The sequence below is a fragment of the Strix aluco genome, chromosome 5, assembly GCF_031877795.1.
Source record: "Strix aluco isolate bStrAlu1 chromosome 5, bStrAlu1.hap1, whole genome shotgun sequence".
NCBI lineage: Eukaryota > Metazoa > Chordata > Aves > Strigiformes > Strigidae > Strix > Strix aluco.
The window spans coordinates 62,472,621-62,492,039 of NC_133935.1; the positions used below are offsets into that span (position 1 = coordinate 62,472,621).

Consider the following 19,419-nt stretch of genomic DNA (forward strand, 5'->3'; position numbering starts at 1 on the left):
AGATAAACTGAAAAATCAAACAACAAAACAAAACAAAGAGATCTTGAAACTGTTGGGGTTCTTTGCAGTTTTCTCTTAACATTTTATTTGGTTTTGGCTAGAGAAATTGGAATGTTTTATGAATGTGAGTTACCAGTGAATTTTTAATAGAGTAATGTGTTTGCTGACAGGACTTGTTACAGTGTTGCTAAAATAGTGAGGATTATTATAAGGAGAACCCAAGTGCAATCTTTTGATTTGATCATGCTTAAAAGTATGTGAATCTGCCATTTTGTTTGAAGTGATGTATTGACGTAGACTTAGATATTGAGTTTGGTATTACAAAGTGATTTCATGAAAATAAACCAGGTATAGATACCTTAATCTTCACAAAAATTATTCCTGATGTTATTTAAGGCACTGGATACATTTCCTTTGATTTCCGTGGAGCTGTAACTTGTAAATGATGGGTGTCAAGCTACACTGACTGGTGACAGACTCTGGAAAATGATCGGAAGAAGTGTGAGGCATATGACAGATCAAGTATATGTCTTAAAACATAATTCTAATGGCAATATATAAATTCTTCCAGAGAATTAGGAGTTAAAAAATGCCATTGTTGACATTAGACTCCAATGCAGTTTAGTGGAAATATGGGAGATAGTATTATTTTATAAAGTCTCTGACACCAGAGTCATATTGTATCAGCTGATTCTGTGCACCAAGTTGTAAAATGCATTTGTCTGTAATTATAACACGGGTTTTGAAGGTTGACTAATTTGAGAAGACAATTTCTTGCCCTTGTTCTTTATTTTGGGACGTAGAGTGAAACTGAAACTCTGTGAAACTGAAAATTTGTTGATTCCTTAGAAACTGTCTAGTTATTTAATAATTACAGATATTAAAAGACAAACTTTTCACTTTCATGAAGCCAAAGCCTATCATTTTGTTAGTCAAACATTTTGCCACATCTGGTTGGGACTGTTGAGATTTATGTAACGTGTATAACTTTTAAATTTAACAAAATGAAAGTGCATTATTAAACTATTATGAAAAAGTTGATTTATTATGTTCAATTGTAATTTAGTTGGGAAAAGCACACATAAGATACTGAAAAAGATAAAGGGACTGTCTTATGCCACCATTTTTTATACAGGGCTTTTATCTTCAGCGTGATATAACAAATGAAGATAAATATAGTGCGTTGTAAATATTTCATACTGCTTGTAAGGCCAAGTTATGCTAAAAAGGAGTGACAAGAGCTTTGGGGATTTTAAGCTGCTTGTTAGGTTCCTGGGATTTCTTTGGTTTTCATTTTCTTCTGGTGGTGACAAACTGAAGGAACAGGTTACACATGCTAACTAGTTCCAGAGTCCTGTATTTTCTGATACTGGTACTTTTTGCCACATATATTTAATTAGTACGGTGATGATTTTGACAAATTAGGCCTTAAGAATTTACCATTATTTAGAATGTATAATCTTAGTATAAAAGAGGAGGAGCTGGTCTGTGTCTTTTGTAACAAAAGGTGTTTTTTGAGTAAGTTGTTTTCGCTGTCATGGGCAGTTTGGGCAGTACTTATCCATGGTACTGAAAATAATTTTGTCTTCAGTTTTATGGTCAGTTTGCAGTTGATTATGATGCGGGTATGGTATCTATTTGGCATTGATATAATTTGTTTGTTTCATTCACAGAAAAAAAAAATATTATTCCATAGTTGCAGGTTTTGAGGTATTATTCTGAGTAAAATCCTCAAAAGTACTGATGAGATTTGAACATCATTTAAGAATCTCTCTGAATAGAGCCTAAGAACCTATTTTCAAGTATGCACCCATACAATATTTAGGTCCTGAGGGGAAGAAAAAGGGTTAAAAAGAATACACTTATGCTTGATTCATTTTTCAAGGTAGTTTGCACAGAGAAAGTTTTCAGCAGGTTGTACAGAGGTCCAAAATTTCACCCTCAGAAGTTCAGATATGATAATAAGTTCAGATATGACAGACATCACAAATTTCTGGGAGATCTTTAATCAATGCATTAGCTGTTAGCTAGATGATGTCCTTTTAATAACATCATGATAACCATACAAAGATTATGTTTAAGTGTTAAATACATATGAATAATTTAAATAGAATTAACATAATACAAGCTTTGAACTCTTTTTAGTTGATGGAATAATTACACAAAAAGAGAGGGAAATTACAAGGAAAAGCAGCAAGGGTCAGTGAAAGATGATTATAATTAGTACTGCTACTTTTGCTCTGTGCTAAAGCTTCCTGTCCCTTTACTAATACAGAACTCAGTTCATTTTTAATTTTACTTTAGCTGAATTAGGGCTACACAAATGGACTCTAGACGCACAACTTTTGTTCTTTTAGCAACAAAGCTTGATTAAGTCTTTATGATTTAAATGACAATAGCACACAGCAGGTTATGTGAAATATTACGGAAATAAATGAAAGCTAATACCGAATAATAGATTAACATAAAGTTGAATTTTTGAGTCTTGGTGTCATTCTCATATTTTGCTAGATAGCAAGGGTATTGAGTAAGCGACCTTTGCAATTTGGGGAGTTATTATCCTGGAAGCAGAGCTATATTTCTCAGTTCTGCATGATTGCTGAGCAATTAAAGTGTCTTTAAAAAACATAGATTACATTTTCTTCTGCAGAGTGCCAGTGACTTCAAATATTACTACATTTTAGCCTCCAAGGATATCCCAGCTATTAACTGTTCTTGACTGCTCAGCTCAAATGGTACATAGTTCTACGTAGGGATGTTACAGGAAAGAAATGAAAGGAAAGAAAGGAGGAAAGGAAGAGAGAAATAGAGTGAGAAAGAGATAAAGGCTGACAGAGAGAGAGGGGAGAGGAAGATGACTCTAGAATAACAGCATGCACTCTGCCAGAAACTGAGCTGTCTGATTAAAATTTCAAATTAGTGTTTTATCAGTATCAATTGTAGCAAAAGCAAAAGTAACGTAGGGACAAGAAGGGACAAGAGAATAAAATTGAAAGAGGTCATAAAGCAGTTTGTGGAGATTCAAGATAACAATGAAAAGCATAGAAGTTAGGGGCATAAAGGTCAAGAAAGAGGGTAGTGTAAAACCTGGCAGAGAAAAAAAGCACAGACCTATAGAACTGGGACTGGCAGACTTACATGGGGGTTTGTGAACATCTATACCCGTAATGACACAGTCATGTCACTTTCTGCTGTCACCTTATAACATGATAATCTAATAACTTTCCTTTTGCCTTGTCAGTAACAAGCAAATGAGCTGAAATAGCTGGTAAGGTTTTGATGGTGTAAGGTTTTGATGATGTAATTTGTTCCCAAATCAGCCAGAGCTATAGTGTAGTTTATGTTTTATAAAGATATTATACTTTAAGTGAGGAACACAGTGCTGCTTCTGTATCTTGTACCTACATATTCACTCATTCATGCATTTTGTGTTTGATATTTTCAATGCTGTTTCAAATAGCATTTTTCTATTTTTGTATTCTTGTATACAACATAGTGAATTTTGTACTTTACAAATGTGTTTGATGTCTCAATCTATTTTTTCTTCACAGCAGAGACATTTAGCCTGAATAGTTAGAATACTCTATAACAGAGAAGGGACAAAGTGTAGTGTAATCACCTTCAAAGCGCATTACTAGATATTCAAAAAGGGCTCCAGGGAGAATTTGAAATACTGAAAAGTAAGGGTCATTTTGATGGCAGTAAAAAAAATTTATTTGTTCTCTAATAAAAAGATTACTCAAACTGTGTTGGGCTATTGTTAGCTTGACAGAGAACAGGAGTAATTATATTCTTATTTAGTTGCACTAGGGACCAGATGTCCTGTTCAAAAAAATCCTGAAGATATCTTTAGAGGAACAGGAGTTAGTTTACTTCACTCATTTTTCTTGAGCATGAATTTCCTTACTTCAGTTATGAAGAACATGAAGGTGATGCTTAACAAAAAGATCTTTCTGCTCAGAATCTAATTTATTTACTCCTTCGGTGGAAACAGATGGAATTTTATTTTCTTGTTGTTGTTGTGAGTGAGGAATAAGAACAATGAGATTGGTGTAGGCCAGGATGTAGCAAATACATATGCTGACTTAGTACAGCAGAACAAATCGACTCAGAGAGTAATTACGAGACTGGTGCCTGATCTATTAATTATGTCCTATCATTCAACTGATCCTCGGTGAATATTGTGATTTTAGTAAAATCCTTTAATGATCGAACCCATGAAGTTCAAACTGAGTGATGACAATCTGTACTTGACTCACATCATTGTGCCTCTGTCTTAAGAAGAAAAATTTGCAATATAAAAGCCATATAAATCTGTGAATACAGTATTAGAAATAGTGCTACTGTGCAAAAAAAAATCTGGAAATGGAAACTGTATCTCTGAACATGGGAACTTATAAATACTGCTGAAATAAAATGATTATCAAAAATAAGTTGAGAATATCTTGCAACTTCAGGGTGACAATTAAGTTCTCAGACATTTGAAAGAAAGTCTAATGAGCTACTCCTATTACTTGATTTTTACGTCATTATAGTTCACTGGAAGCAGTTCAAAATTTGCATCATGGCAAACTGATGAAAGAAGAATCTGGTTCAGCAGGGGTTAAGTGGATAGATTGTTCAAAAGAGGGAATATAAATTAGAAATACAGAAACAAAGTTTAGATTCAGCCTTATCAGGTTTCATCAGCTACCTGACAACAGAGCTGACAGAATGATAGAAAAGATTCTGTATATTTCTGTACCCATCACTTATCAGGCAATGGATGGGAGCACAGATTTTTGTGCAAGACATGGTCTCTAAAACTGCTTTTTTCTGCATTGCTCATGCAGTGGAGGAAACGTTTTTAAGTTTATAGACGGAGCTTTGAATGGATAAGTCTATGCTGCATTTTCCAGAACAATAATAGTTGCCATGCTTGGACTTTGAACCCTGTCACAATTAGTAGCCTAAATTCTACCATTATTTCTTAAGTATTTTTTGCTGAAGTATATGATTTTGATCTTCCTGTGCCTTTGGTAATACTTTGTAATCTCCCTGTTAAGTAAAAAGTTGTGGGTTTTGTTTAGGAAAAAAAAATCCATTTTCAACAAAGTACACAAAGAAATTTGCATTATTTCCACACCACAGACTTAAATAAATGTGAATTGAGATGAAATACAAAATAGTACTTTTGAATAGAGCACCTGATATGCAACAGGTGTTAAGCATTCTGTAGAAAAATACTGGATACAAATATTTACTCAGGTATCTGGTGCATGAAGGCTCAGATTTAAACATGAGCACATCTGAAGATCGTGTGACCGGTATTATCAGTCCTAGAGTATTTTAGCTTCATTAAAGAAAAAATAATAATCCGACAAAATTCAGCTCTACCATAATTCAAATGAGACTGCACTCTTTTTCTCATACCAGTGTAGATGCACCTTATGCATTATGAGAAGGTATATCTTAACATACCCAGTCATCATTACAGAGTTGCAACTACCACCAGTTCAGATTCTAGCAGTTAAGTGCATTTACAAAAGCTAACAGAACATTAAAAGACTCCTATCTGTGTAAATATTAAAAAGACAAAGATATTGTTCATATGAGCAATTGCATTCTTTGTGTATTTAGTAAACAGTTTCCTTTCTTATATTACACTGCACAGTATTGTTCCCTACTTGTCTGCAGGTCTCCATCGTGAAGGTGAAAGCCTTTGGAGCCACTGTGTAAATGTTCTTAATTAGGGCTTGATCCTGCACTGTTATAGAAGATGGGAGGTTGCCTAAAAACCTACAAAAATGTTATTAATATGAACGGAGTCAAATTTTGCACATTTGAAGTATTTAGGAGCACTATTTTGCATTTAATCCCCTTTTTTTCAGTTTCATCCATGTTAACTGGTTTCTTTGATCTGGTTGGCTTAACAGTGAAGTCAAGTCTTACAGACCCAGAGATCTCCTGGGTTTATTAGTTTATAGGAGCCAAACACTGCAAGAAAGATTTTTAAAGTCAGTTAGGTATCTGGAGATGCAGATAGGCACCACATTGAATTCTCAGAAGAGGCTTAGGTGCTTAGAAACACAAAGGAGAACAGTTGAAGACAAGTAAGCTGGGAAACTAGGTTCCTAGTCATCTTAGAAAACATAGTCTTATGTGCTAAAGAATGACTGCTAAGATAAGTACTGCACTGAGACTCTGCATATGTCCTACACCTATCAGAATCAAATGGATCTTACAAGGGGTCAGGTCTTGTTAAAATACAATGTGCCCTCTATTCACATAACACTGTAGAAGGAGATAGAGTGTTGTGTGTGTAGTATTCTTAGGAAAGAGGAATAAGTAATTCAAGAAAAAAAAAAAGAAGGGTAGTATGACTGAGAGAGTAATATAAAGCATCCAAGGGACAATGTATTTTTGATCCTAATTTTCTGTCTCTGTGTTTTTTAAACCAACAGTTCAGCATTAAAAGAGATGGAAGAAATGTGAGTTATGACATGAAGTTATTGTTAAATTAATGAAAATATTTTTAGAAACCATGTGCAAAATTATAAAACACTATCAGGTAGGAGATACCATTTTTTCAAAGAAACATCCAACCTGAGGATTTATTGGTTCCAATAGGTCTTATATTTAGTTTATATACAATAAATTTGTTAAGATGCTGACGTGTGGTAAGAAAAGATAAACCATAATTCTCAATTTCTGACCACTGCAAATTCATCCCATTCTCTAGTGTGCTGGCAAATGTTTTTATTTTGTCTCTATTTGATTTTTTTATGTATATTGTAGACTTAAGTGGGAGGTTTGAGAAGTACTTTGCATTTGCTTTTTCTCTTTTGCAGTAATATGAACTTTGTAAACATGGTCTATAGATCTGCTGGTTGCTTTTTTACCTTAATCTGTGTTCCTAAATGAAACATCTTTAAAACACATTTCCCTGATTTTTCCTGATTCTTTGTATATATTTTCTTGAGGTAAGCGTCTTGTATCACAGTTGTTTCTCTTTGAGGAGACATTGTGATTTGTGAGTTGACTCTTAACCAGATGGTGTCTAGCTCAGCTTTGTACTAACTACCACTAACTAGCACTAAAGCTTCATATCACAAATTAACATATGAAGCAGAACTTTCAATATTAAGAACACTTGTACAATTTTTTCAAAATACAATCTAATATAACATAATATGAACATTAAAACAAAATGTTATGAAATCTGTATCTACATGAATAAATTTGACTGTTTGTTGAAGACTCAGTTTCCTTAAGTAGATAAAACTTCTTATGGTGTGACAGACAATATAAACTTCTAGGAATTTATTTAATTAGTCTGAGTACTTTGGTAAATTAAAATAAAGTAAGTATATTGCACTGCAGTTTTAAAGCACCTTGGATAAAAAAAATAGCTATGAAACTCCATAAAGGTACTTATAATGATGTAATTTTATAAGAATACATTTAGATGATTTGATTAATTATTATTTTGGAAAAAAATTATTTTGAGGCCAAACCCCAGCTTTCTTCAAATGTGTATCCAGAGACATGGGGTTTTTTGCATTGTACTGGCAGATTCTCAAAGTATTTTGGCTGATACACAGAGAACAGTCTTTCAAGTTATCACTTGCAAGCTTGGCCATCCAGGCGTTCCTTGTAAATGTCTGAGAGTCAGACTGTGAGGTTGTGAAGGACATAATTTAGCATTGTGTGATAGCTCACAGTCTGAAAGCGTCTGCTGCATCCTAACTCATTGCTTCTTTCAGTAAGATGAACCAAGAGAGTTTTCTGTATAAGAGCGTATGTAATGTGAGTGGGATCCTTAACTTTTCATTCTTCTTAATGTTCATCTCTCCCTTTTTTAATAACCCAAAAGAGGAATTTTATTACTGTGTTAGTGGCCTTACTTTCAGTTTCTGCAACTTTCATCTCTCCCACTTGCAGCCAGTTAATAATTCCCTGAGCATCCTTATCAGCTGTGGACAGCAACTACTGCACTGTGCAGGGTTGCTTAGGAACAAAATTGATGCTCTTTGACATGGTGGATTACAGCTGCAACATGCTGGTCCCCAAACTCTCCTGCTTCCCACAGAGGAATGAAAAGCAGAGAGGTTGAAGATGCTTTCCAAATCTAACTGCGAATGTGGTATATACTTTTTTGTTTTAGAATATCTAATCACTTCTTTGTTGGAAAATAGCAGGTTAAGAATTGTGGCCTTTCTATTGAAAGCAGTAACCAAAAAATCTTTACTAACAACTCTTTTTTTAACAGCAAGTTTGTAATTTAAATACCATGGTATCTTGTATCACTTACAGAACTGAGATTTTTTAGCTTTTCTGAGGTTTTTGGTTGGCTATGGTTATTGATGCATTTGTTTACATCAGTTGATCAAATCCATGTTGAGACATGGATATCAAGGACTAGGAACAGGCAAATCTAGACAAGCAGTATGTATACCTATTCTCATATACCTAATGAGAGCTAGATAAGTTATAGGTGCAGCTATTTCTTGTGTTTATTTGATATGTATTTATATAAAATGAAACATTGAGTATTAGCGTTGTAAACTCTCCAGTGATTGAGAATTAAGTTAGCATTACCTTTTTGGCACCTGGATGGAAAACTTCAGAGTACAAATTGAAGCTTCCCTGCAGACAGATAGTTTAGAGTAAATCTATCCACAGATTGGCTTAATGATTTGACAACCTCAGTATTAGTTATTTTCCAAGTGAAAGGGAAGCTCAAGTTTTATCTGACTTGCTTGTGAACACAGTAATCAACCTATAGGATGTTAGTCTGTATCAAAAGGTCCATGTGCTACTTCTGGAATCTCTCTCCCTTCACCCCATGTCAGTCAGATCATTGCAGAAAAGGTAGCTGCTGAAAGACTTCAACCATTATCATTCATTTAACCTACAGTTTCTTTCCTTCTGAGGCCCAAACTTTTGAAATTTAATGCATTAAATCTTTCATGGGAGAAGCAATGTTGCTAGTCATGCTGGTGAGCCCTTCAGCCTCTTGCCGTACTGGCAGAGCCGTGACAGCCTCTCTCCTCCTCTGGGGACAGGCACAGCTGCGTACCACAGATGATGCTGACTAGTTGTGTCTGGCACACGCAACCAATGATTTTAAAATACAGGCACCTTTGTGCAGCAGTGCACACAAGTAAGATAAAAACCTAGTTGTGGGAGGGGGAGATAGGAGACAGTTTTATTTCAGGTTTCTAGGAGAGGACAGAAAAGAGTGAACTGCACCAATCCCTTTGGATGCAACCGCCTTCTGGCCACCGTCTGCCCCGAGCCTTCTTCACACCATGAATACAGCGCAATGTCTGTCAGGCAGTGATCCACACAATGGATTTACAGTGAATCTGGCTGTGCAGTAGGAAAGAGGTTGTGGGTTCTGCAACACTTTTCCAGAAGGTATGTGAACTTTCACTATTTCTCTACGTAGCCATTACATTTAGTGTACACTGTTTGCTACATCTTTGCAAACAAATTAAATAAATACAGAGAAGAGTGCTAGGTGATGTGGAATACTGGACAGGACAATGGTTTGAACTATGGATTTGGATCCACATAAGTGGATTTGAAAGATACTCATATCAAAAGGCTGAAAACAGTTGGTTCATCTCTTTAATGTCAGTGGTGTATCTTCTGCCTTAGTATATTTTCTGATACATTTTCCAGCTCATTAGCTATACTCAAAAGTTCCTTTGTTTTGAAAGCAAACAAATCCAAATATAGCAGAAAGGTTTCCTTAAATAAGTCTTTCATGTTGTCTGTATACAGTTCTTTTCCCAGTCTGTATGTTTGTGTGGAAGGATATAGTTATAAAATTTATAGATTGTATCTTAGGTGTGTCGGTTTTTAAAAGAGGCAGTCAGGACATACAACTCTTTTAAAGGAGACAAGTAGGACATCCTTTTTTTAAAGGAGACAATCAGGACATATTGTACAATAGAATTATTATAGAAGAATCTGGAGGTGGAATTCAAACTTATTTCTCTGCCAGTTGCTTACCATCTCTAGGAGGTATTTATAAGCCTTTACTCCTCCAAAAGTTAAATCCTTCTGAACTAGTCATCCTTGTCTCACTTAGGAGGTAACGAAGAGAAGCAGGCATCTGGAGGTGCTCATTCCTCTGGACTGACTATAAATGAAATTTATTATGATTAGTAGAGACTTAAATATTTAAATACCAAGTGAAATGGATGAGATATATCCCAACCCCTGTGTCTAGCTGGTTTGGTCTAGTCTCCTTGTTCCCAGTTATATAATTCTGAGAGGCCCGTAACATATTCCTTTCAAAGATACAGCAGAGTACATGCTTGGGATTTGATGATAATTCCCACTTTGTCAAAAAGGCAGTGTGTCTGCTACATTTAAAGTCAAAATATTCCTGTTTTGTGTAACCCTCAAGGCCACTTCAGTGCTTTTGCCAAGTTTTTGGCCTTTTCCAAACAACACCAAAAAAATTTAAATTTAAAAAAAAAATAATAATGAGTTTTAATGTTTCTGCTGGTTTGGAAGAAGACTCTAGAAAACAGAAAGAAACATTTAAGTAAGTATCCACTACTTTTCTGCAGGGAAGAAGTCATTCTTCAAGTAGCAATGCCTTTGAATTAAGATATGGAGAGCTTGAAAACCTTAACTTCAAAGGGTTGTAAACCCTGTTCTTCTGAATAGGAAACCTAAAGACTGATTCACATGTTGGTCTTGTTAACTGTTTCACCACTGTCTATTTTGAAAGTGCCCAAATGAAGAACTGTCAGGCATATTCCCCCATGCCATTATTCTTGTGTCTTCCAGGAGGTGTCAGAGCTCTAGACAGCAGTTAGGCATTGGCAATGCATAGCTCTGAAGCAGACTGAAAATCTTGGACACACACTAAAATAAATTTCGGTGGGGACACTCTCCTCATTGCAGTATTCATTTTCATATTTAATTCAATTTAAAAATTACCATTTTCTTTAAAGCTGCCTCCAGACTGGAGCACTGCAGAAGCTTGAGGGCTGCAAGAGATGATTATGGTCAAAACTGCTTTATATCTTTCTCATTTACCTTCTGAACTTTGTTCACTTCTCTGCAAATCATACCAATCTCTCTGGCAAGGAGATTCTGTAATTTGGTATGAAATCATGTTATCAACAGTGATTTGGTTTAACTTATTTTAGTTTGTCTTCATATTCTGCTTTTCCAGAGCAGCAAATCTCAAATTTGCCAGCTCGTACAGTTGTATACTAGTGTGAAATAACGAGATTTCTTTCAGTATGTTTCTTTTTATGTAAGACTTCATGAAATTATGTTCCTTTATGAATTAAATGGCATATTAAACTTATTTTGGGTTTTTTTTTGGAAAGAGATGAATAAACTACAGAAGAAATAATATTTCCTCTTTTTTTCCTTTATGTGGTCAGCTTTATAATAAACTTCCAAACAAGTTCTAAAGCAAAAGTGCTGTCCTACACCACTGCAGAAAGTTTGCTTTTCCTTTGAGGGTCAACACTGGTCATTTCATAATTGGAGAAATGAATTTTTATTTAAATGTATTTAAAAAAGTGCTCCTCCCATTTGCTGTTCAAGTAAATGCTTTTTACAAGCTTGAAGAGTGATGATGTTGATGGAGAGAATGTAGGGTCTTTCTTAAGGTTCTTCCTTAATTCTAAGTTGTCCTTGGAACAAGTAGTTGTATGAAGACAAGTTTTTTTACATATGTCTGAGACTTGAAGTGATAATTTTAAAATGCCAACCACTTTTCCACTATCTTAAGAAACAAATTGAGAGCAGGGATCATGCAACATCTCTGCAGAGAAATTATTTACCTAAATAGTTTGCTAGAGAGAAATAGATGAAGACAGTTTTAGAAATCTGAATTGCTAGTCCTTCAAGAGGGCAGCCTGATAGTGACTGGTGTTCTGCGCTGCATTGGGGTGTTGGGATGTGAGGTAAGAGAGAGATGGTGCAGGATTCTTTCTGCATCTTGACAAGAAAGACCCAACAACAAATGGCTTAATAAAATTGCCGGTTTAATAAGATGAGAGTAAAAGAGGAATATAGATAGCTAGTAAATCTTATGTCCATTCAGATGCTGGGAACCATGCATTCATGTAGCATTGGATAGATTTTCCCATGGCATGCTGCATAGACTCTGTCCATGGAGAGAAGATCCTCTTCTTTGATCCTTTCTGCTATTATGTAGTTTATTTTTTATACAATAAAACAACCCTATTCAGAAAAGATGTTCTTATGAGAACTTCTTGCTGCCCTTTTAGATGAAGGCAAGGCCAATACAGCTGCAATAATCACCTACAGGCTCCTCTGATCCAATGATCTGGTCAGGTTTATCCTGCAGATGAGATATTTGTGTAGCACAGCACAACCTGAACAATTTCATCTTATGATGAAAGGCCATGTTCCAGCCATTACTGTTCCATTCTTTTTTGACTGAAAAAAACAATTAGAAAAATTAATGGCAAAATATCCACCAATGCCTATCAAATACAGAAGATCCAACATCTGCTTTGGGAAGTCCTTACGATGCAGATTGCTGAAAGCTGAGAAGGTATAATCGGGGAAGTATCACCGTATTCTTGCCTTTGCTTAAGTCCTATCCATGTCACTTGCTTCTGGCCACTGATAGCGTATTGAGCTACATAGCTTCTTCATCTCTCCCCCTCATGTTCTCAGTTAATGGAAATAACTTAACTGTGGGTTGGATAAGGCTTATATTAAGGAAATAAACTGTTTTATACTTTTTTCCTAAATTCTTTTAAAGATCCTTGGGCAATGGATAAAAGATAGCTATTCTTAAGTACCAAAGGTTCAGAGGATCCAAGAATATCATAGAGCTTGAAAACTGTGCAAATAGGAAAACAGCTGCTTTAAACTCACAGTTATTTCTTAGATCTCTATTTTGTTCAGCTATTTATATAATCAAAGGTCATAATCTACAAGGTGATGAGAACTTATGTCAGCTTCAAAACACTTAAACTCACTAAGCATTTCAATGGAAGATGAATAAATGCTGCAGCACCTGGGAGTGCTGAATGCCTTGCAGGATTTAGTGCTATTCACTTGATCCAAAGCCCATGGAAATCAATTAGACACTTGGATTTGACCTGAGAGGACTTTGCATCAAGCTTGTGTATGAACAACTCTAGCAAGATATTGACCAGGAAAACAATTATTTATTTGAATTATCTCAAACTCTAAGGATTTAATCCAAGCTCCATGGCAGTGCAACAGTGATTCCCATGCATTGCTATCAGTACCTTATACAGAGGTAGGGTGAAAAAAGCAAAAGGTGGAGTTTAGTTATATTTAATGAAGCATAATTTCATCATCAGAAAAACAGTGAGATAGTAGATTCCAACTTCTGATGTAACAGGTTTATTCTGTCCACAGTTTATCAAGAGGAAACTCTTTATGAGAAGCAAACAATACGGTATCTCCGCTGGTAACATGGAGGTTGAGTCATACATGGGATCCCTCCCTGAGTATTTCACATAAATTGGTCATAATCAGCACCAGAGTAGGGAATTTGCTCAGAGTTTCTTACAGCTAAAAGGGGAACAAGTTGGCATATTTTTTTCTTTAGCTTACCAAAGTCTTGTTAACTCAGAAACTTTCAGGCAACCTTGAAAGGATATCACACATTAATAGCACCAGAGAACATGACAGGCAGAGCTTGATGTAACTAATTTTGGACTGGTGTAACAGTGCTATTTAGAGCAATAAAAGTTTTATCTGTTGGTTTATCTGTTTATTAAAATAGTCAGTGAAAAATGTGCCATATATATTCTGTTAGTATACAGTACTTTTAAACTGATAGTTCTGCCTGTACCTTGGGATTGTTCTGCTTAACTATATTAGGATAAGGTCATATATAAAATGGGCATAAAGAAGAAACAGTCAGTTTCCTAACAAGAATCTGTCAAACAGTTAAAATTAATGGCTAGCTAAGACCCATATGTATCAATGACACAATGATTATTATATGCACTTCTATCTTGCTTGCCTTTCCACATTAAAATTCATCACTCCCAGTGAGAAGGCCCATACGTTCTTAGATTGCTCCCATACATGATGATCATTAGCTAAATAATTTGTTTAATGAAAAACAAATAAACTTGCAGTTACTTTTTTTTTCTATTGTGAGATACAAATGCCAATACTTTGAAAATCCTGGAAGAAGGACTGAGGGAGAGCAGGTTTTATTCTTGGGTTTTATTCCATTTAAGAGCATGTTGCAGCTTTGTTGGCATGGATTCACTGTATGAGTGACTTTATGCATATTCACAACTGCTTATTGGAAGGAAATGACTTATTAAACAGTAATCATATAGCATATGTAAATGAGTTTTGTGGGTAAACACATACCTTTAGCCTCATTGCCTGAGATGGGTTGTTGACTAAAAAAGTTTTTCTGATGGCATTTACTTTCCCAGGAATTTTACCAATCATTTTATGTCTGATTGGCTGGATGGTTGCACTCAAAATGTTGTGGTCAATGGCTCGATGTCCGAATGGAGAGCAGTGATGAGTGGCATTCCTCAGGGGTTGGTGTTGGGACCAGTGCTGTTTAACATCGTTGCTGGAGACATGGAGAGTGGGATTGAGTGCACCCTCAGCAAATTTGCTCACGACACCTAACTCTCTGGTGTGGTTGACATGCTGGGGAGAAGGGATGCCATCCACAGGGACCTTGACAGGCTTGAGAGGTGTGCCTGTGCAAACCTCGTGAAATTCAAGAAGACCAAGTGCAAGGTCCTGCACATGGGTCAAGGCAACGCCAAGCACAAATACAGGCTGGACGATGAGTGGATTGAGAGCAGCCCTGCAGAGAAGGACTTAGGGATGTTGGAGGATGGAAGGCTGAGCATGAGCCAGCAATGTGTGCTCACAGACCAGAAAACCCAGAAAGCCCACAGCATCCTGGGCTGCTCAAGAGAAGTGGGGCCAGCAGGTTGAGGGAGGTGATTGTCCCTCTCTACTCCACTCTTGTGAGACTCCACATGTGTGGGGCCTTGTGTTGTGTTCAGGGGGCCTCCAACAAAAGAAGAGCATGGACCTGCTCGAGGGGGTTCAGAAGAGGGCCATGAAGATACTCAGGGGGCTGGAGCACCTCCCTTATGAGGACAGGCTGAGAGAGTTGGGGTTGTTCAGCCTGGAGAAGAGAAGGCTCTGGGGAGACCTATAGCGGCCTTCCAGGACTTAAAGAGGTCTTACAAGAAAGATGGGGAGGGACTCTATCAGGGAGTGTAGTGATAGGACGAGGTGTAATGGTTTTAAACTGAAAGAGGGTAGATTTAGATTAGATAAAAGGAAGAAATTCTTTATTGTGAGTGTGGTGAAACACTGGATCTGGTTGCCCAGAGAAGTTGTTCATAACCCCTCGCTGGAAGGCCAGGTTGGATGGGACTTTGAACAACCTGGTCTAATGGAAGGTTTCCCTGCCCATGGCAGGGGGGGTTGAAACTAGATGATCTTTAAGGTCCCTTCTAACCCAAACCATGCTATGATTCTGTGATTCTATGATTTCCTTTTCTGCCTGAGAAATCTTTTTTCTTATCTCATGCGTAAATAATGCTGATTTTTCTCTGTTCCTGTTGAATCACATACTTGAAAAAACAGAGAACAGAATTCAGGAGTGTCTATATATAAACCTAGGTGAGATGCTCAAATATGTGTCTACCATCAGGTGAGCTAAATGACTCTCTAGACTCATTGACTGCTGTGACTGCAATGGGATCTTCAACACTAACTCGTACAAAAATGTACATGCACACACCAAAAGTGTCTTCACTCTCTACTTGAAACCCATTCCAAGACAGCAAAATGAACTGACCATGATGTCAGAGCTATGAATTCTTTTTCTTTTATCTTTTTTCTTTTTTCCTCAGATTTGGGGTCCTGTTCTGTGTAATGATCTAATGCAGTTTAAGTAACTGCTTCTTACTACATTTCCAAGCTTCTTTCCCCAAAATGCTCTTTCCTAATGGCATTGTCCACTCAGAGTGACAGCATCTTTCTCAGGAGAAACTACACAGAATATACGGAACAGGTCACCTCCGAAAAATTTGGGTACCCATATTCTCTTGAGTCATTATGGTTATATTACAATAGCCTCTGTACATGTTTTTAAAGTCCTGGGTAAATATTTTTCTTCTAATTGAATAGAAATAGGGAAAACATAAAAAATTCACAGCATTTAAATCTTCTGTTCTTGATAGTGCATTTAATAAACAGTGGAAAACAGAGCTGAAATGATATTCTAAGATATAAAATATTGCTAGAAGAAAAAGATGTAGAGGAATGCTATGAAACTGTACTACAAACTAGTGAAATGAAATGAGAGAACCTAGAGCAAATAAAACTAAAGAAATACACACAATCGACACTACATTTCATGATAAAAAAGTCCACTAGAAACTACAGGGGAACTATACCTACTGTATTTGAAAAATATTGGTAAATATTTTGTCTGTCTAAATGTAGAAGTAATTTCATTCAAGTTTCTTTTCATTTGTGACAGTCTTATTGATTTAATACAAAAGAGAAACATTTTTCACCCATGCATTTTTTTTTTTTTCTAAGCAGCAATATAGATAAATAGGTAGAAAAGTTAATTATTTCTACCAGCATTCGGATTTGGAGGCAAAGCCCACAGGAGCTAATGGAAAGGCTTTCATTTTCTTCAGCAGGCTTTAGATCAGGATTCTAGTTATGTCTTACAGTATGTAATCTAACATTTCTATGTCATTAGTTCACAACTTTAAAAGAACTTTTTCCAATGGGGACTGGATTGTTGGATTTTTCCCACAAGAAATCCAAAGTAAAAGTTTTTACCTGTTTTCCTTATCAGAAAGGAAGGCAAGTCTCTTATGATAGACTGGTGGAAATCTTAATGAAGGCTGAAAACACTGCTAGAATTTTTGGGTTTTTTAAATGTTAAATGTGTCATGGAAAGGTTTACTTACTTTATGTAATCCACTCCAAAATGCATGTCTCAGCCATCGGGTTGGAACATATCAGTGTGTAAAAAATGCAATTACTCTTCAGGTCTGAGAAAAATTCTAATAGTTAGATGCTGTGCAAGCTTCTGAGACTAGACACCGTGACGATTTTGTAGGCGTCTCATTAACGAATTGTAGTGCTGCAGCATGCTCTGCTTTACTTATTTATTGAAGAGATAATGGGAAATAACTGGTTTCTTTGTGAAGTCATAAATAATATGACAGAAGGATATTAAATGCACTGAGATGTGACAGAAAAGCTAAAAACTTGTGGAGTTTAGTATTTTATGGTGCCAGTTCTCTTTTACCAGTACATGTAAAAACCAACAGATACGTTTTAGATGGGTTTGTGAACAATTATCAATTTAGTGTGCTAGCTACTGAAATGTGGGTGTCTTAGATCATAAACAGTATCCCAGTTTTGCAGTAACATTCAGAAGTTAGTAAAGAATAAATCTTCTTTCTCTAGGTATTTTTCCACTTTTGTTTTATATGGAGAAAGTCTTTCTCAATTTTTAAATTCTCAGTATGAAATACTGGTTCTACAAAGTATGAACATTTCTGACATTCATTCTGTGCATCCTTTGTTCTCAGTGGGAGTCCTGTCCTGAAACAGGATGCAAACACACACATAAGGTCCACCATGGCTCCTCAGAACTTTGCACACTTGATTAAAATAAAAGCTAGCTTTTTTTCCCTCTGTGTATGTGTGTGTGTGTGTGTCTGAACTAAAGAGAGAAATATGTATTTTATTCTAGAGTTCAGCTGTAGCACTGGGATCCAAATTGAGGTAGCACTGTCCTCTCCTGTCTTCATTCCTGTTCATTTCACTAAGAGATTTATCATGCAGTATATTGCAAACTTCCTCAGAGGCTGTGGTGATTAAAGAAGTAGCAATCTCATTAGTTAGTCTTGGGAATATTTCTGAGTATCATACCCCACAATTCTTTACCCTAGGTTTGACTCAACATTTAGCATGAAGCTAGTATAGAAGACAGAGCTCCACAGAGATGCAACTGGTTCTACTTAGGTTTCTATACCCTGTCCATCTTTATGGTACCCAAGCACCTATACTGTAAACATGCTTATACAAGTTGAACAAATTCTTCTTCCTTCAGCAATAGGATCTCCTTCAAGGTTGGTAGTTTAGACATTGGTGCAGCAGGCAATTCTTGAGGTCACAAATGTGTGGATCTCAGCCAGTGTGCCAGTGTGAATTTTGTCTATGCAAAGCATTTTATGGTTTTATAGTGTCCATTATCACATAAAGAGAAAAGAACTTAAGGACTAAGCTTGTCTTCTGAAGCATGACCTTTTTGTTGGAGGAGTTCCAAACATTTTCGTATGGGGTGCTGAGCCTTGTTGCTTGCTTGTCCCACTTGCATCAGTTTTATAGCAGTGTAAATCCATTGTTTCATGGGCTACTCCTAGTTTACAGTAATGTGAAAATAGAGTGAGGCCTGATCTGTCATGCTTAGCACTGCCAGCAAAATACATTTTTAATTCTTTTGAAGAAGTGGGATGTAGGAAACAGGTGAAGCAATTCTACTGTGATTCAAGTGATGTATATATAAAAATCTAAGGTTAGAAACAATTTTCATCAACCATTCCAACTATTATGTGGTGCTTATTATTGTAACTTGAAACTTCTCTTCAGGGCCAACAATGATATAAAGACTTAAGAAAATTAAGTGTTCATTTTTCATTAAGCAACGGAGTGGTGACTTGGTCGTCCATACTACATTTGTAAAAAGAGGTGTTTTATCTCCAATTGTTCAAATAATAAGAAGCCACTGGATAAAATATCACTTAGTTCCGGAAAAGCAAATTATGGACGGTCTTTCTCATTAATTTTAGGAAACTACAGAATTCTTGGTCTGGAAGTAGAACAGAGGAGACACACTCATGTTGTGATGATACATAGTAAAAAGGACAGTTTACTGTTCCTGAAGTGTCTGTCCATTTGTGCTAGCTGTTTCGTAGGGACGATTGTTATAACTAAATTTTCCTTGTTTGCATATTTTGGATGACCCTTCAGGGGAAAAAAACCCCAAATGAATGGTTCTCTTGAAATGTCAGTTCTCCGAGTGAGCAAACTGTGAACTTTTCACATGAAATATTCTACGTTTTAAAAAGTTACCAAGAAGTTACATCTTGAATCCATTATTTATATAATAAATTGAAAGATCCAGGATGCAACCTGGGGGCCTAATTTTTGTTACTATATGTCACTGTAACTTTCTTTTTCAAACTGGTTGGGAGTACTCAGAGACATAGAGCCTTTAACAGATTATTTCTATCAGCAATCCATTCAATTAAGCAGCCACATGTGGATAATCAAGGATAATAAATAGAGACCCTTGTTTGGAGTTTCAAGTAAAAAAGGTAATAGATTGGATCACTGTCATATTTTGCCACAAGT

General features: G+C 36.1%; 1 protein-coding gene across 2 annotated transcripts in view; it reads left to right on the top strand.

Annotated features, from left to right (window-relative positions):
• The window catches only part of KCND2 (potassium voltage-gated channel subfamily D member 2), a 310,155-nt gene that overhangs the window by 3,577 nt on the left and 287,159 nt on the right, over positions 1 to 19,419 (top strand). The gene's annotated exons all lie outside the window — the stretch shown is intronic.